This window comes from Podarcis melisellensis (assembly GCF_964234715.1).
Source record: "Podarcis melisellensis genome assembly, chromosome: 9".
NCBI lineage: Eukaryota > Metazoa > Chordata > Lepidosauria > Squamata > Lacertidae > Podarcis > Podarcis melisellensis.
The window spans coordinates 41,657,066-41,673,775 of NC_138541.1; the positions used below are offsets into that span (position 1 = coordinate 41,657,066).

At 42.8% G+C, this 16,710-nt stretch overlaps 1 long non-coding RNA gene across 3 annotated transcripts in view; it reads left to right on the forward strand.

Annotated features, from left to right (window-relative positions):
* LOC309378246 overlaps positions 1-16,710 on the forward strand; it is a 221,306-nt gene that overhangs the window by 97,246 nt on the left and 107,350 nt on the right. For all 3 annotated transcript variants that reach the window (XR_014171936.1, XR_014171937.1, XR_014171939.1), the window contains one exon: positions 1,306-1,425. This is a non-coding gene — a long non-coding RNA (uncharacterized lncRNA). The remainder of the gene's footprint in view (positions 1-1,305; positions 1,426-16,710) is intronic.

A 16,710-nucleotide genomic window follows, 5' to 3' on the forward strand; every position in this document is an offset into this window, starting at 1 on the left:
CTTCAAACATTTTCTTCATAGTGTATTTGCATTTCATAATTGGAGGTGGTGGGAAGGGGCATCCAACTGACTCTGCAGATTATTTATTCATCCATATGTGCTCATCTCCTTGATTCTGCTGCATATACATTTTGCATCTGCCAACACAACCTTAACATGTTCTAGTCAATTAAATTTGTCCTTTCCTTTAATAAAATATTTGTCCTTTAATACAGCTCATTGGTCTTGATTTCTTTGACTCATGTTAAGTCATCAGAATGAAGGTGCTATATGACCAAGCTATTCAATTACAAAGGCATTGTGTAGATACACTTTATGAAGCCAGCAAATTTCAGAGTCCCCATGGTGTGAGGACTTCCATTCAACATAATAGCATTGACTAAAGGAAAGAGTGAAAGCATATGTTCTGTGGGTGAGAATAATCAAAAATTAGTCTTTACTAAGTACATAGGTATAAGTAGAAGTACAGGTCAAGGTTAAAAGTGGGTATTTTAGTTATCATGAATAATTTGGGCTGGATTTGCACTCATTAATTCTAATGCTGACTGCATACATTAAAAGCCCATCACTGAAAACTAGAAATATTTCACAGAGCTCCAATAAAAAATTTTAGGCTGAATATGACAATTACATTATTTAAAGCCAAATTAAAAATCCACAATAGCTGAACTCAGTCTTTTGTAGCTATAATCTCAGAAAAGAAGCTAAGGGTAGGCTAAAATTTGATGAAACACTTGTGTTTTTAGATTTAGAGATGACCTTTAGACTGAAAATGTGACACTGCCCCCAAACCCATCCTGGGGAAACAATAAAGAAACATAAATGGATTTCAACTGGGACAGGATTTGGTAGGTTACTGTTTCCTGAGATAGTCCTTGCAGAAAGAAATCCAGTAAGATAATACATTTTCTGGAAGCATTTCCTGCTATTTTGATTGTATAAGCTGAAGCTCTTTATCTATACTTGCACATCATGTACTTACTTCAAAATGTTTTTTATTGCTGTTCCACCTCATGACTCATCTTCACCTTTGATGCCCCATTCATAGTATTTCATTGTGACATTTATAGGAAGAACCTTTTGGACCCTGCCTATGTTATTGGGTGGAGGAAAGGAATTATAGATGCTGATCATGATTAAAATCAATAATGGAAGTTAAATGCCAAGTGACAGGACTCAAAATACGCTACTTGCTGAAGAAAGCAAGGTGTTCAATAGAATTATGTGATATTCTGATGGCCTGTGCTTTACAATAGATTTTACTGCAATGCTAAATCAATGGGCTTGTGTTTTAATACTTTGCAGCAACTTTGTTGATCTACAGCGGGGCAAAATGTGCTAGCAGAGCCTCATTGAAGAGGAAGAACAACTGTGCATCTGGAACAGAAAAGTTTGGAAACCTAAAGCAAGTGCCAGTCGCTTAAGGTAAGTTCTTACAGAAAAATCCTGATCTAAAAGTAAGGTGCGGTTGCTGCTTTTGTGACCACTTCCATAACTTCCATAACTTTTGCGCAGTCTTAGTGGGACACACAGAGAAATTAATATCCCTGACTGGACCTCCCAGCACATTTTTCTCAAGCATCCTCTCCATTTCAATTGGTGGTGCATTGCTGGGTGGGGACGTTAACCCTCCATTTCTGTAATTTAGCTAATTTCCTGCCAAGGCAGTTGTTAGCCACGGAGGCAGGAGCTGGGGAAAGACAGATACAATAGGGCCTGGGAAGAATTAAATTGGGTTGACAAATGCTGCCCCAAATCTACAGACCTGATCTGAACCATACTCCTTCCTCCAGTGATGGTTTCTAAGCAAAAACACTTCACATCTAGTCTGGCCCTTTTTTCAACTAGTTTTTACTACATTTGGGGTCAAATATATTTATTGAACGTGAAGACTGCATTCTCTGAAAACACCTTCCACTCTTAAGCTTAACAAAACTATCTATCATTTTCAGTTGTTTGAGAAAAGCCAGACTACTTGCTCTGTTGGATGAAGTTTGTTTTCATTTCACATTTACGTAAATCTACTATCATGGCTTAAAAATCTCAACAGCAAAGTTATCATGAGCTTTCTAGAAATGAAAGGGTGATAAATAAATATATTTTAACATGTACAAAAGTTGCTTAAACAGCAACGATTGGCAGAATAGTGGGGAAACAATTTTGCTGAAAGCACTTGATTTTGCAAATGTCATTTAAACATTTGAGTCTCATCAATGTGCAACACTGCAATATAATTCAGTCCATTGAGTACAGTCCTGATTATATGACATTCAGGAGTGCATGAGATTCTGCTCATAAGCACAGGATGCAAAATTATTTATCATAATATAGCAAAGGATGCATGAATAAACCACCCATTCAGAGCCTATTTGTCTTTCTTTTGGCATTGGCTGCTTTGTATTGTTCCAATAGTGCAAAGAAGACAGCCATCTTAACAGGCTGTCTGCTAATTGCTCTTGCACAAGGAGACTCATTAGCTGGCCCAAGAGTCCATAGAGTCAGCTTCATTTAGAGGGCACAATTCATTGGAATAAGCAAATACGGTTCAAGTTAATGAAGGTGTACTTCATTGGATGTAATGAATGTATTGCTGTTGCTGTAATATGGTGACTTTGAATGGGAGGAGACATACACAGTAATTGAAATAAAAACTTCCCAGAAGTTTTCTGTAACCAATTCCCTCTTTTTATCACGTCCTCAGTCTTCTTTATGAGATAATTGGAGTTACATTTCTATAATTTACTTTTCTTCAACACTTTCTCATTATTTCTGGCAATTAGTTGAGACACCTAGAAGGAATTGTCCCATAGCAGATAAAAATCAATTTATTTAATAAGATGGCACTACACTTTTCAGAAGAAACTTTGTTCAGACTTTTCTAGTAAGCAGGCTGATGAGAGCTGAAAATGGGTGGCCCTTTGGAATACCACATTAGGACCTGGTCTGTGTGTTTTGTACTCCACACTGGTGATATATGAATATAGTTTGTATAACTATTTCTCAAGGGCTAAGGCAGTTCTAGGTACTCTTGCCTCAATTGGAGCTGTTAATCAGAAACAACTAGTATTTGGCAGCGAGAAAAGTCTTGCTTCCAACAAGTGATAAGAATGTTCAAAATGGCAGTCCCTTTACATAGCCATCCTGCACATGAGGTGGACTGAAGCAGCGACCCTGGCTGGCAGAATCCCATGAGTTTCTCAAAAACAAGTCGTGCTAGACAAATCTTATATCTTTTTATGATGGAGTTACAACAGAGGAATGCTGTGGACATAGGGTATCTTGATTTCAGTAAGGCTATTGACAAACTCTCCCATGGTATTCTTGCAGAGAAGTTTGCAAAATGTGGACTAGACAAGGTAACTATTACGTGGATTTGTAGCTGGTTGACTGACTGAACCCAAAGGGTGCTCTCTAACGGTTCCTCATCATTCTGGAAAAAAGTGACAAGTGAGGTGCCTCAGGATTCTTTCCTGGGACTGTTGTTGATCAACATATTTATAAACAACTTAGATGAAGGTACTGAGGGGATGTTGAGCATATTTGCATATAACACCAAACTGGGAGGAGTAGCCAGTGCCAATGAAGACAGAATCAGGATTCAAGATGACCTTAACAGGTTGGAGAACTGGGTCAAAACTAACAAAATGAATCTTAATAGAAACAAACATAAGGTTCTACACATAGACAGGAAGAGTCAGCTGCACAAATATAAGATGAGGGACATCTGGATTGCCAGTAGTATATTTGAAAAGGATCTATGGGGTCTTTGTAGATCACAAGCTTATCATGGGTCAACAATATGATGCATCCTAATGCTATTATAGGCTGCATCAACAGAAGTCTAGTGTCCTAACTAAGGGAAGTCATAGTACCACTCTATTCTGCTTTGGAGTACTTTGTCCAGTTCTGGGCACCACAATTTAAGAAGGAAACTTGCAAGCTTGAATGTGTGCAGAGGAGGGTGACTAAGCTGATAAAGGGTCTGGGAAAAAAGCCTTATGGGGAACAGTTGAGAGAATTGGTTATCTTTATCCTGGTAAAGTGGAACCTGAGAAGAAAAGAAGAGAACAGTTTGGATTTGATATCCCGCTTTATCACTCCCCTTCAGGTGTCTCAAAGCGGCTAACATTCTCCTTTCCCTTCCTCCCCCACAACAAACACTCTGTGAGGTGAGTGGGGCTGAGAGACTTCAGAGAAGTGTGACTAGCCCAAGGTCACCCAGCAGCTGCATGTAGAGGAGCGGGGACGCAAACCCGGTTCACCAGATTATGAGACTATTATGAGAAGATATGAGAGCTATCCTCAAATATCTAAAGGGCTGTCACATAGATGGAGCAAGTTTGCTTTCTCCTGCTCCAGAGGCTATGATCCAAACCAATGGCTTCAAGTTACAAGAAAGGAGAGTCCTACTAACATTAAGAAGAATTTTCTGCCAGTAAGAGCTGTCTGACTGTTGGACAGACTCCCTTGAGAGGACTCTCCTTCATTGGAAGTTTTTAAGCAGAGATTGGATGGCCATCTGTTATGGATGTTTTAGGTAAGTTTCCTGCATTGCAGTGGGTTAGACTACATGACCCTCACGATCCCTTCCAACTCTGCAATTCTATGATCTAGTGCTAGACTTGAAATGGGAAGAATTGTAGTCCAAACCTCACTGTGATACAGAACTTACTGGCTGTCTTTGGGTATTATTATACGACTTACCTCAAAGAGTTGTTGCGGAAATCAAAGCAGTAAGACAGGATTCAAGCAGCTTGACTCTTATAGATTGTTGCTGCTGAGTTATGCTGTTTATCCTTTCTTGCATGTTGTATGCTGCCCTAGGTTCTGTTTGAGGAATGGGCAATTCATAAATAACAAATACACCCTCTCCCTGCCCAACAGTTTTTGGCATTGGCTGCTGTGTTGCTGGCAATGACATGATCCATACCCAATCAGTTTTCTTTTAGTTTAGAGAAAATGTGAGTAAGAGAGGACATGAGAGAGTTGTATAGAGTTGAAATATTCATGGTGTGGAGAAAGTAGATAGAGCTCTCTCTCTCTCTCTCTCTCTCTCTCTCTCTCTCTCACGCGCACACACACACACACACACACAATACTAGAGCCACACAATGAAGCTGAATGTTGGAAGATGCAGGACAGGCAAAAAAGAAAGTTCTTCTTCACCCGGTGCACAGTTAAACTGTGGAATTTTCTCCAACAAGATGTAATGATAGACACCAACTTGGATGACTTTAAAAGAGAATTAGGTAAACAGATTCATGGTGGATAAAACCATCCATGGCTGCTAACCCTGGTGACTATGTTCTGCCTCTACACCAGGAGGCAGTTCTGAACTGTTTGCACCTATGGGCAGTGACTCCACAGTGTTTCAGACAAGGGCACATTTCAAGCCCTGGCTAGAGCTGCCAGGAATTGAGTCTACAAACTTCTACACGGAAAGCAGATGTTCTACAACTCATCCTGCAATAATTTATTCTCTGCAGGTACACCAATATAGACAGTTTGCCCAGGATGAAAACAATTAGCTTAATTGGGAATCCCCAGCTGTAATTAATTTTATCGTACTTGCAGAGCAATATTTACAAATTTTCTGAACTCTGCTCTTCTCAACATTTCAGGAGAAAGGTCAAGTAACACCCCAATTCATGCCTGGTTAATATCAGGCTCAGAATTTTGTTGTGGGGCTTGCATTAAGGCAGTCATCATGCAGTCGGAACAAAATGTTTTCCTCGTCATTTTCCACTGCCAGAATATTTAGATTGTATTCAGAGTGTGGTTTCAGCTGCGGCCCGATTCACTGACAAGTCTAATTTGTCTTATTAACAAGCTGGATTATGGCCGAGGTCATTACACATTAATTGTTGGCTCCTGTGCAGTAACCAAGCTTGGGTGAACGTTGTCAGTGGACTTCTGCAAGCAGCTGTACGGTAACTTACAAAAATAATAATAATTTAAAGTCTATTTGATTCTTCTCCAGTCAATCCCAAAGCAGTAAATGCATTATCCCAAACTCATGTAGTGTCAGATATTGCTAAAGAGAAATACAAAGGATTTCTTTTATATACACTTTTTTTGCAGTTCATTCATATGGTAATGTTCTGTCAAACTTCAATGTGTATCCCTGGGTGTTAACAGGTATTTTATCTGCTGATGCTTTGTGCATTCACATCAAAATATATTTAAATAAGAGGAATCTAGTCCCAATTCATGTAATTTCCATTTTTTGGGGGGAAAAAAGAAAACCCTTCGCTATATAACTAATGCATGGCTGATTAGTAAATGTTTTATGAATTCTGTTCCTGTGATGGTTGTAAAGTACATCAGTTAGATGTAATGTGTACCAACAGACATGGGAGAACAGCTGAATTTTAAGTAGAACATTTTGCCAGTGTTTGGCTACACATCTATTATTTTCATGACCTTTGAAGAGAGATACAAATGTAGGTGTATGGATTTGAAGTCTATTCTTCTTACAGCTAACATCCATAGGCTTCTTCTGCTAGATGTGATGCATTGTTATCAGAGATGCATAATTGGTAAGCAGTGTTTTTAAGATGTTTCTTACTGGTTGCTGATTAACCTCTAGATGAGATTTTAAAGTCTGTTTAAAAAAGCAACATTTGTTATAAATAGGGATTGTTGAGTTTCCACTGCATCGCGAAGTAAATGGCCTCTTCATGCACTCAAAAGAAAGGGGCAGTGGAGGTGGAATGTGGGGTGGATGCAGGTGCTCATTAAACAACCTGCCTCCAAGCCAGGTTTTCCTCTTCCACTCCTGAATGTGAAAAGGTCTAAAGAGGTCTGAGCATGCTTAGAAATCTCATGATTGGGAACCCTTATGAAGCAAGGTCCCCAATTGCAGTGAGGTTCTAAGTGCATATAGCTGAATGTGCTTAGCAGTTGCTTCACATACCCAGTTCCCTTACACAATTGAAGCCTCCATGGGTTGTTTTAGATTAATGCACGGTAGTTGCATCAATGTGGTAAATCATTAGTGTGCAATGAATGGCCACATTAGCAGAATAATCCCCTCCCCTTCCTGCTTCTTTGAGAGCACTTTTTAAATGTGTGAAGTCTGAGATTGTTTTGTCTTCTGGATTCATTAATACCACAACAGCCTCTTACAATGCAATCATATGCATTCTTACTCAGAAGTAAGTCCCACTGCGTTTCAAGGAGTTTACAGTCTAGTCAGTGTGCATAGCCTGGCAGCCTTAATGCAGCTTCTGCTGCGTATGGAAAAGAGAATATCAAATTATTTACATGTTTGCTATATAGATTTCAACTGATAGTTACCATCAGCATTTAAGCACACTCATGCCTTTGTAAACAGATTCTTAGAAGTCTGATGAAATATATTCATTCCAGATTAATCATTATCACATCTCTTGTTAGTAAAGAGAACCAGGGTGATGGTTTTATTGAGTGCCATAATGACTTAGATGCAGGTTGAAAAAGTGAGGATAAGATCTCCTCTTCCTAGAACATTCATGAGCAACATAACTTTTATCATGAAAATGCTAACCAGCCATCTGGCCTACGCTAATGTGGAGAAGGCATTTGGAATACTGCCTGTCTCTATGTTATTCTACAGGGTAGTTCAACACCACCACCCCTGTCTCTGAGCTACAAGAGACTACAAGGGTTCCAGAACACACACAGAGTTCAGTTTCTTTGAATAAGGAAGACTGAAGACTGTAGTATCCTTAGGATATATGATTTTATTTATACCCTGATCATAAGGTGGAAGGTTCACAGCACTAACCCTGCAACAGATCTTGCTTCCTCATTGAGTTTTTAGGGGAGACCCTCCGCAAGGTCATAGCTTTGGTTTTAGCACAGAGTATTGGGTCTTTTTAGCTCACAACTTCAGTTTAGAAAAAGGATAGCTCCTGGCCTGTTGTTCTCTTACCTATAAGAAGATGTGGTCTCCAGCTAGTTGATGGGGGAGGGAGGCTTCTTATCACTCTCTTGAAAGAGCATCACCAGCCAGGTATCTTTGTCTCAATGCATCTGCACTTGACCAACTATTTAGACATGTAAATTGATGCCAAACAGACTTGGCCAGGCCCATTACCTTAATGGGGAGATTGGCTTGACCAGTTCAGTAGTCCTTTTTACTTCAAATTCCCATCTTACAGTTACAAAATCACAGGCTTGGTTGGGACCCAAATATATCATGCAAAGCAACACCCCCCCACCCCGCAAAGCCATAACAATATTTTGGGGGTATGCAGCGGATTTGTCCAAATCCTGAACTGAAGCAGGCTGCTTCAGACAGATCTGGAGATTGTCCAACCCAAAGCAGGAACTTTCCAAAACACTCTGAACCAAAATAAGGACCTCCAAAGGAATTTAGAGATTTTGACTAAAAAACACACTTGCGCAATGTGTCTGCAAAAATTGAAATATTTGTTCCCAAGCTTGCTATGACACTGATGGACTTCTGCCACACAGGTAGGTAGCCATGTTGGACTGCTGTAGTCGAAACAAAATAAAAAAATTCTACTATAGGAATGATTTTTTAAATTTTGTTTCTGCCACACAGTTAAGATGTATCTGCTCTTCCAAATTTTCAGAGCCCAATTCTTAGATTAACCATACTTTTTTTCAGCCTTTGGTCTTGTCTTGCTGGCTTTTATACTCATGGTTATGATTTTATTGCTGGTTTTTAATTGTATCCTGGAGGACTTTAGGCCAGAAACAGCACAGGAGGAGAGCTCAATTGTTGCTCTTTGAATAGGAATTACAGTTCAATCTTTGTAGGTAGCTCTGCCTTGGGTGACAGGAACCTCTTCATGCAAAGGGGCCCAGCCAGCTTTAGCAGCTGTTGACTTTGACAGAACAAGGGAGACTGTGACTGCATAAGTACTATACCTTTAAAGCACATTCAAAGCACTTTCTTCCTCTCATAATTCTCAGCACTGCAGTTTATTCAGGGTTGCTGGAAATTATAACTGTGAGGGATATGTTACAGTGCCCAGAATTCTTTGAGGGAAATAATGTGTTTCAAATATGTGTTTTAAATGTATAGTGTATACATAGTCTATGATACCACTAGGGCTTCAGAAAAGGACAACAAAACCTCCTCAGGGTGGAAAGGAAGTGTTGCGATGTGCTCCTTTTATGCCACTCTTACGGTTCAGTTTGAAAGCACATAACAGTGCAAGTAGATAAATAGGTACCATTCCGGCGGGAAGGTAAACAGCGTTTCCATGCGCTGCTCTGGTTCGCCAGAAGCAGCTTAGTCATGCTGGCCACATGACCCAGAAGCTGTACGCCGGCTCCCTCGGCCTATAGAGCGAGATAAACACCGGAACCCCAGAGTCGTCCGCTACTGGACCTAATGGTCAGGGGTACCTTTACCTTTACCTATGGTTCAGTATGTATCTCCATTTCCATCTCTATTTGGAGCAGGAGGAGGAATTGCTGGCCGGGGGCAATTCCCTCTCCTACTCTAAATCCCTGAAGAAGGGGAGTCGGACTCCCAGGTCATGACAGATACTAGGAGTGGTGGCATGTGGTTTGAAGACAGGACTATGTTTGCCTTTATCTACCGTGTTGCCCTCAGTTGCACTGGAAGATGCTATCAGTATCAACTACCAGTCTATTCAGCTTCTATGGCTAAAATGGGGCTCAATTTGTACTTAACCTCAAGCAGTAAGATGTGCTGAGCAAGTCACTGCTTCCAGAGAGCTCCAGATCTTGCTCATTGCTTTGTGACGTTTTAGTTGTTCCTAATCAAGATTCTAATTAGGGCCTTTTGATTTTTCTCTCCCTAATGGATGAATGATACTTATATATTTCATGATTGTAAGTGCTTTGTGGCAGGACCCTATGCTCCCAATTTATAGTAAGCACTGTGTTCATGACTGCACAATGATGGCGATGATAAAATAGGAATTGTAGTGAGAAAAAAATATTTTACAATGTTTCAGTTATTGCTTTTAGTTGCCTTTGGGTGCTTTTTGAAAGACAGTTAAAAGTTACTTAATAAATAATTTAATATTAAAACCAGCATATTCTTGATCAAAGTTATTTTCCCCTTCCTAAACATACACATACAGTGATAATGTTGTGTATGCTAGTGAGTCGCACCAGCGCAGGCATAGGCAAACTCGGCTCTCCATATGTTTTGGGACTACAACTCTCATCATCCCTGACCACTGGTCCTGTTAGCTAGGGATGATGGGCATTGTAGTCCCAAAACATCTGAGGGCCGAGTTTGTCTATACCTGCACTAGCACTTTCAGGCCTGATTTGGTTCTTTCCAGTTCCTGATTACTGGGCGTAACTTTTCCCTCAGTCTAGTTACATTGCAATAATGTAAGGTTGTGTTTGAAGTCCTGGGCATGTATTGTTTTCTCCCTAAACCCAACACAAGATATATCTGGGGAAATCGATCTCTGGGCTAGACCGAAGGGGCCGTAGCTCAGACAGCTTTACGATCCGCATCAATCACTTACAGCGGGTCCGGCACGCTTCCTCCAGAGCTGCGCAACAACTCCCAAGGAGCCCTGCTGTCTTCTCTCAGTCACGGCTTTTTAGCAGAGTAGAAACACGCAGCGTGTAAAGCAGCCTTACTTCTCCAAGCAAGCATACATAGACAGGTGTGCCTATATACAGCTCTTTATTAAAACATTACAGCATCAAAGGTCCGTCACTGCAGGCAGCCATTGCTGCAAACATGTCTCCCTCTCAGATACACAGAGGGAAGTGAAAGTACAGGGAAAAACTCCTCCTTCTTAGCTTCTGAAAGCTTCTGTCTCCGCCCAGCTGTAAGCTGACGTTAGCAGGTGACACACACCAGGGAATTTAACCAGTTAAGTTCTGAACTATAACACCCCCCCTTGTGTCCCTGCGTGATACCTGTGCAACATCTTCAGTAACACCTTGTGAGATCGATCCCTTCCCCAATGCCTTGTGCCCTCCCTTGGCAAATCTGTTTGGCATTTGTGGAACCACCTCACAACTCTCAGAATCGCACTGTGCGAAACTTACCCACGCACCTGTGGCCTGATACCTCTCTGGTGGGATACCTTTCGTTGTGCGACTGGACCTCCTAGGCACAAACTCAGGTGTTCCCCCTGACTCACTTTGATTAGCAGGTGTATCCTCTGCATCATGGGATTCACTCTCTGACTTAAAGCGTCTTCGAATCCTCTCCATTACACTCACAGGAGAACTAGGCTGACTCTTGGGCAGTCTCATAACAGCTTGTGGAGATGCCACATCCTGCTCTTGACCCTGGTCAGTGACCTGGTCGTCATCAGCAGCCTCAGCCTCTTCTTCCGCCTCATCAGAACTGTCTTCTGGGTCAGAGAGACATTCTGAGAGAACATCACGCCTGACAGGAGTCTTTGACTTTACACCCTCCTCTAAGAACTCAGCGTGTTTACTGATCAGCACCTTACTCTGATCACCTGACGGGTAAGCAAAACGCCATGCACGGGCATCTGGCTCATACCCACAGAAGATCATTTTCTGGACTTTGGCTCCATCTGGCCCTTGCAAAGCCTTAGGCAAAGCGACAAGCGCAGGAGTCCCAAAAGTCCGCAGAAAGTGAACCTGGGGTTTGCGGCCATTCAACAGAGAAAACGGTGTGTCACCTACCAGTGAGTTGTAGACACGATTCCAGGTGAATGCCACAGCCCTAGTAGCCTCCACCCAAAACTCAGGAGGCAACCTGGCTTCTTTCAGCATCACCTGTGCAGCCTTAACCAGAGCCTCACTCCTCAGCTCTGCCCCCCCCCCCCCTTGCTGGGGTGAATTAACTGTGTGACGTATCCCTCTCTTCTGCAAGAACTTCTGCAACGCAGAACCAGTGTACTCAGCATTTCTGTCACTGATGATCTCTTGAACCCTGGTGGAGAACCTCTGTTCCACCCCCTCAATCCAGCTCTTGATCAGCTGTGCTGCATCCTCCCTGGATTTGAGACCATGAGCCCAGGAACTCTGCGAAAAATTATCCAAAAAAGTTAGGAGAAACCGGGCCCCCCCTAGACTTGGTTCCTTGACAGGACCGGCCAAATCTATGTGTACCAACTCAAAAGGTTTAGTGGCCACACGTTCCACCTTTGGGTAACTGCACCCTCTCACCTTTGCTTGCTTGCAAGTGTCACAATCAATGGCACTTCCACAATTTTGAATCCTACACCCCGTAGCAACCTCGGGCAGAGTCTGCAAGTCCTCTACCGACCCATGAATTGTTCTCTGATGCCATACGCATGCACATGTAACATTATGAGCGGGAATTGTAGCACGTTGGTTGGGAACTGTAGCACGCAACGCTTGTGCTTTCTCAACCTTCCCCTCACCTCCAAGAGACGTTTTAAGAATGAAAAGATCATTCTGTCCCTTCCGCACTTTGGCCAGTAACCTCCCCTCTTTGGAGATTGTGCAGACATCATTTTCAAAACAAACTTTGAACCCCTTACTTAACAAATAAGGCACAGATAACAAACAGTGATGAATCTCTGGAACAATACAAAAATCCACCGTCTCCTGTAAAACAGAAAGAAAGACATTAGTGCATTTGCGAACTCTAGTTTTCTGTCCATTCGCGAACTTAATAGTTCGCCCCTTCGGAACTGCTGTGCAATTCCACCTCTCGACTGCAGGGGTCTCTGGAACCATGTTGCGGTTAGCTGCAGAGTCTATAACAAAGCTGACGGAATTTTCCACTTGGCCGTCGTCAAACACTGCCATACTCGCAGAAACTTGATAAGACTCTTCTCCCTGCTGTTTACTACGGCCACCTGCACGCCTGCCTGGCTGGCCAGGCCTGTTGCCATGGAAACCCGCCTGATTCCCATGGGAAAAGTCCTTCACAACATCCTGCATCGGCTCTCTGCTCCGGTGGGGGCAATTGCCACGCCGACGTTGAACTCCAGTGGAAAAATACTGCCCGGGGCTCCTCCCAGCTGGCCTGGCCTTCCTCCTTCTGGAACCGTGCCTTCCACCAGTCTGGCCCCCCCTGAAGCTGCTCTCTGCTTCAGCACAAAGGGAAAGTTGTTTAAACTTGCCTTTGGAACTCTTCGCCCCCCCGATCTGCTCACTAGCGCTCCTAGAGGCCAAGACATCGGGAACAGGGCCTGCCAGTCCAGCCTCTCCAGGACTCAGTCCATCACACAGACGTGTAGAAGCATTACAACAGCTCCCCAACACTGTCTCAGCCCCCATTGGGCTTTCTGGGCATCCTTCTGCCTCTCCTGGGCTTCCTCCAGGGCTTTGGCCTTTCGCTGACGCCTCACACAAGCCCTTCAGCAAATTCCAGGCAGCCCACGCTGTCGTTACGCCCTCCAAATGAGGCCTCAGTGATGCATCAACGCATGCTTTGAGCATCTCTAGCTCTTGCAGCCTCTGGCTATCTTCAGCCAACACAGCCCCACAGCTTGCATCTCCTGCTCCAGCTGCTGGCCGGCCAAGGGGTGATGATTTTGGCTCCCATTGACTTGCTTCCCAGAGCCCTTCGACCAAGAACCATCCCCTTATTTGTCTGGACCACGTTGCCCAACTCTTTAGAGTGAGCATTTCCAGCGGTATATTCTGGCATTTGGCCATCTTCTCCCGTTCTCCCAAGGTGCCCCAAGCTGTACTTACTCCGTACCAGCTTCCTCCGGCCTTCCCTTCCATGGAGAAACGATATTTCAGCTGCGTCTCAGCTTCCAGCTATTTCTCAGCTTTTTAGTTGCTTTTTAGCTCAGTCTCTGCAGCCACCATTGCCTCTCCGAAAGCAGGCAATCAATCATTCTTGCTCTCCAGCACCCACGCTGACTTCAAAGCGTTCCTGGAGCTCACACCGACTGCTTTACGAGCGTTGTCTGACCCCATAACCTCTGGGGAAATCGATCTCTGGGCTAGACCGAAGGGGCCGTAGCTCAGACAGCTTTACGATCCGCATCAATCACTTACAGCGGGTCCGGCACGCTTCCTCCAGAGCTGCGCAACAACTCCCAAGGAGCCCTGCTGTCTTCTCTCAGTCACGGCTTTTTAGCAGAGTAGAAACACGCAGCGTGTAAAGCAGCCTTACTTCTCCAAGCAAGCATACATAGACAGGTGTGCCTATATACAGCTCTTTATTAAAACATTACAGCATCAAAGGTCCGTCACTGCAGGCAGCCATTGCTGCAAACATGTCTCCCTCTCAGATACACAGAGGGAAGTGAAAGTACAGGGAAAAACTCCTCCTTCTTAGCTTCTGAAAGCTTCTGTCTCCGCCCAGCTGTAAGCTGACGTTAGCAGGTGACACACACCAGGGAATTTAACCAGTTAAGTTCTGAACTATAACAATATATAGTGACCACATTCACACTATATAAAATACTATAATAACCTCTATAAGCAGTCAAGGGTTCACCCACATACCTCTGGGAGCTGTAGTTTATTAAAGGTCGCTGAGAGCTGTTAGGAGACCTCTATTCCCCTCCCAGAGTTACAATTTACAGAGTGATTTAACCATCAATCTCTCTTCACAGAGAACTCTCAGAAATGTAACTCTGCGATAGGGGCCTCTCAGCACCTTTAACAACCTACAGCTCCCATAATTCTTTGGGGGAAGCCACGACTGTTTAAGTGGTATCATATCACTTTATGGACTTAATGAAACTAATGTTTCTTCTCCCTCCATCATGGTTCCATTGCTCTAGCTTTGGGTGGTTTTAGGATATGTAACATAGCAAGTGACCCCTCTTAGCATGCATTTCTGTGAGTTTTATATATTTCATTTTTTTTAAATAATATTTATTAGACATTTCCAATTATAACAATATAAAAAATAGAACATCCCAATTTAGAATCTTATTTTCCATAACATCTTTCCAAGACTTCCCCTCCCCTCCCCCTCTTGTATTCCAATTCTTACAAATAAGTTCAGCAATTCCTTATCCCAGATTTTAAACTTATTGTCATTAACCCAATTTCAAAATATTTGCCCACCTCCTAAAATCGACTTATTCCCTTCCACGCGTTCTCCCCTTTGATATACATAATAGATTAAAATATAGTAGGATAAAATATAGTTTTACACCCTTTGGATTCCAAATTTCCCTCCCCCATTTCCCGGTTACGTCCCCAATATTTCTCAAATCTGATGTCTTCCTGGAGCTCCCACATTTATTTGAACCATAGTCCTTTACCAGTCATCTTTAATTTTATATATCCAATCTTGGAAGAAGTCTATCTCAAGGCCCATTTTTTCCATCCAGACTTTTATATACTTGGGAGTAAAAACTCCAATTTTGCTTCTTTATACTTTTTCAAATCTGGATGTCCCAAATGTTCCCGCTTCCAACTTTGTCCAGTTGTTGATTGTTCTTGTTGTTCTTGTTGATCTCTCTCCTCTCCCCCCCCTTTTCTTTTCCTGTTTTCCTGCACAAATGTTCCAATTCCAAAAATTTCTAAGTTCCTCTGCAAAGGCTCTGTTATTCAGGAACCAAGCATAATGCCAAGTCCCTTCCATTCTTCAATAGATAAGTCTATTGTCTGCTTTGAGTGTATAAGCCTCTGTAGCCAAAATAGTGTTCCATTTCTGCAGTTTCCCAGGAGATAAAGAGTTCTTTTCAGATTCAATGCCAACAACTTGTAATGTCCCTCAACTCCTCTAGGTGGATTGCAATAACTCAGTTCCCTTCCAGATCACGACCACCAGTCATAGTAACTTATTATTCCTTGTTTTAAACATTTTAAATCCAAATTATAACAAATGTAACCAGCAAAGTCCTCGCAACAAAGTTCCTTTTGTTCTTCTGCTTTGACAGCTCTTTGACAGCTGTCAAAACCTCTCCTTGTCTTCTCCGGGCGCTCTAAACAAAAACGCTCCCAGGTTCCGTGGGGGGGGTTACTTTTTGATTCAATTCCACTATTCTCCTCCAGCTCAGTCTTATGATTTTCCATCGCGAAATTTAGTAACTTTATCAAAATAGGGTTGAGCTCGATCTTAGATGTTAAGTCATTTACTTTAGCTCCTCTACAACGGGGGGGGGGCTGGCTTCCTTTTTACGCCTCCCCCGCTCGTTCCAAATTTTTTTATAAATTTATCGCCTTTTTTAGTCCAAGTTCCGATTACTCACGGGTTATACTTTAAGTCCGAATTTCCAATAGAAGAAGTCAGTGCTCTCCGTCGAATGGCATGCGGCTTCGCTCGGCAGGGGAAGCGGAGTACTCAAAGCACCACCCCCCGCCACCCGTTCCGTAGCCTTTAAAAAGGCTCCTTCGCGGGTCGAGGGGGGGCTTAAAAGGTGCCAGCCGAGTCACCATGTCCATGGGTTTCAGCACCCATGGTTTTTGAGGGTCCCCGCGTCGCCGGCGCGGTAGGACCCAGCCCCTGCCGAGCAGGCTCCCTCCGGAGCTCGGAGGGAGTCCGCCATTCGGCGATGGCGCCAACCCGGAAGCTGAGTTTTATATATTTCAAATGTCATGAATATGATTCCATGCTTATCTCTTGAATCTCAATAAAATGTCATAGTAGTGTGTTGCTGTATAAATCTGATGGATATTGCAAAGCTTTCTGAAGGTAGTTCAGATTATGATCATAAAAAATATTACCGAGCAAGAAATTGACCTCCCCCAACTTTTGTATCATCCATTCAAAGATCTCCTCATGCATGTTAAGCCTCTCAACTACTGACATATAAGATTATTTTCAAACTGCTCAGTATTATTGATCTTTAAAAGTTTTAGGTCCTCAATATACATTCAAGGAGATAT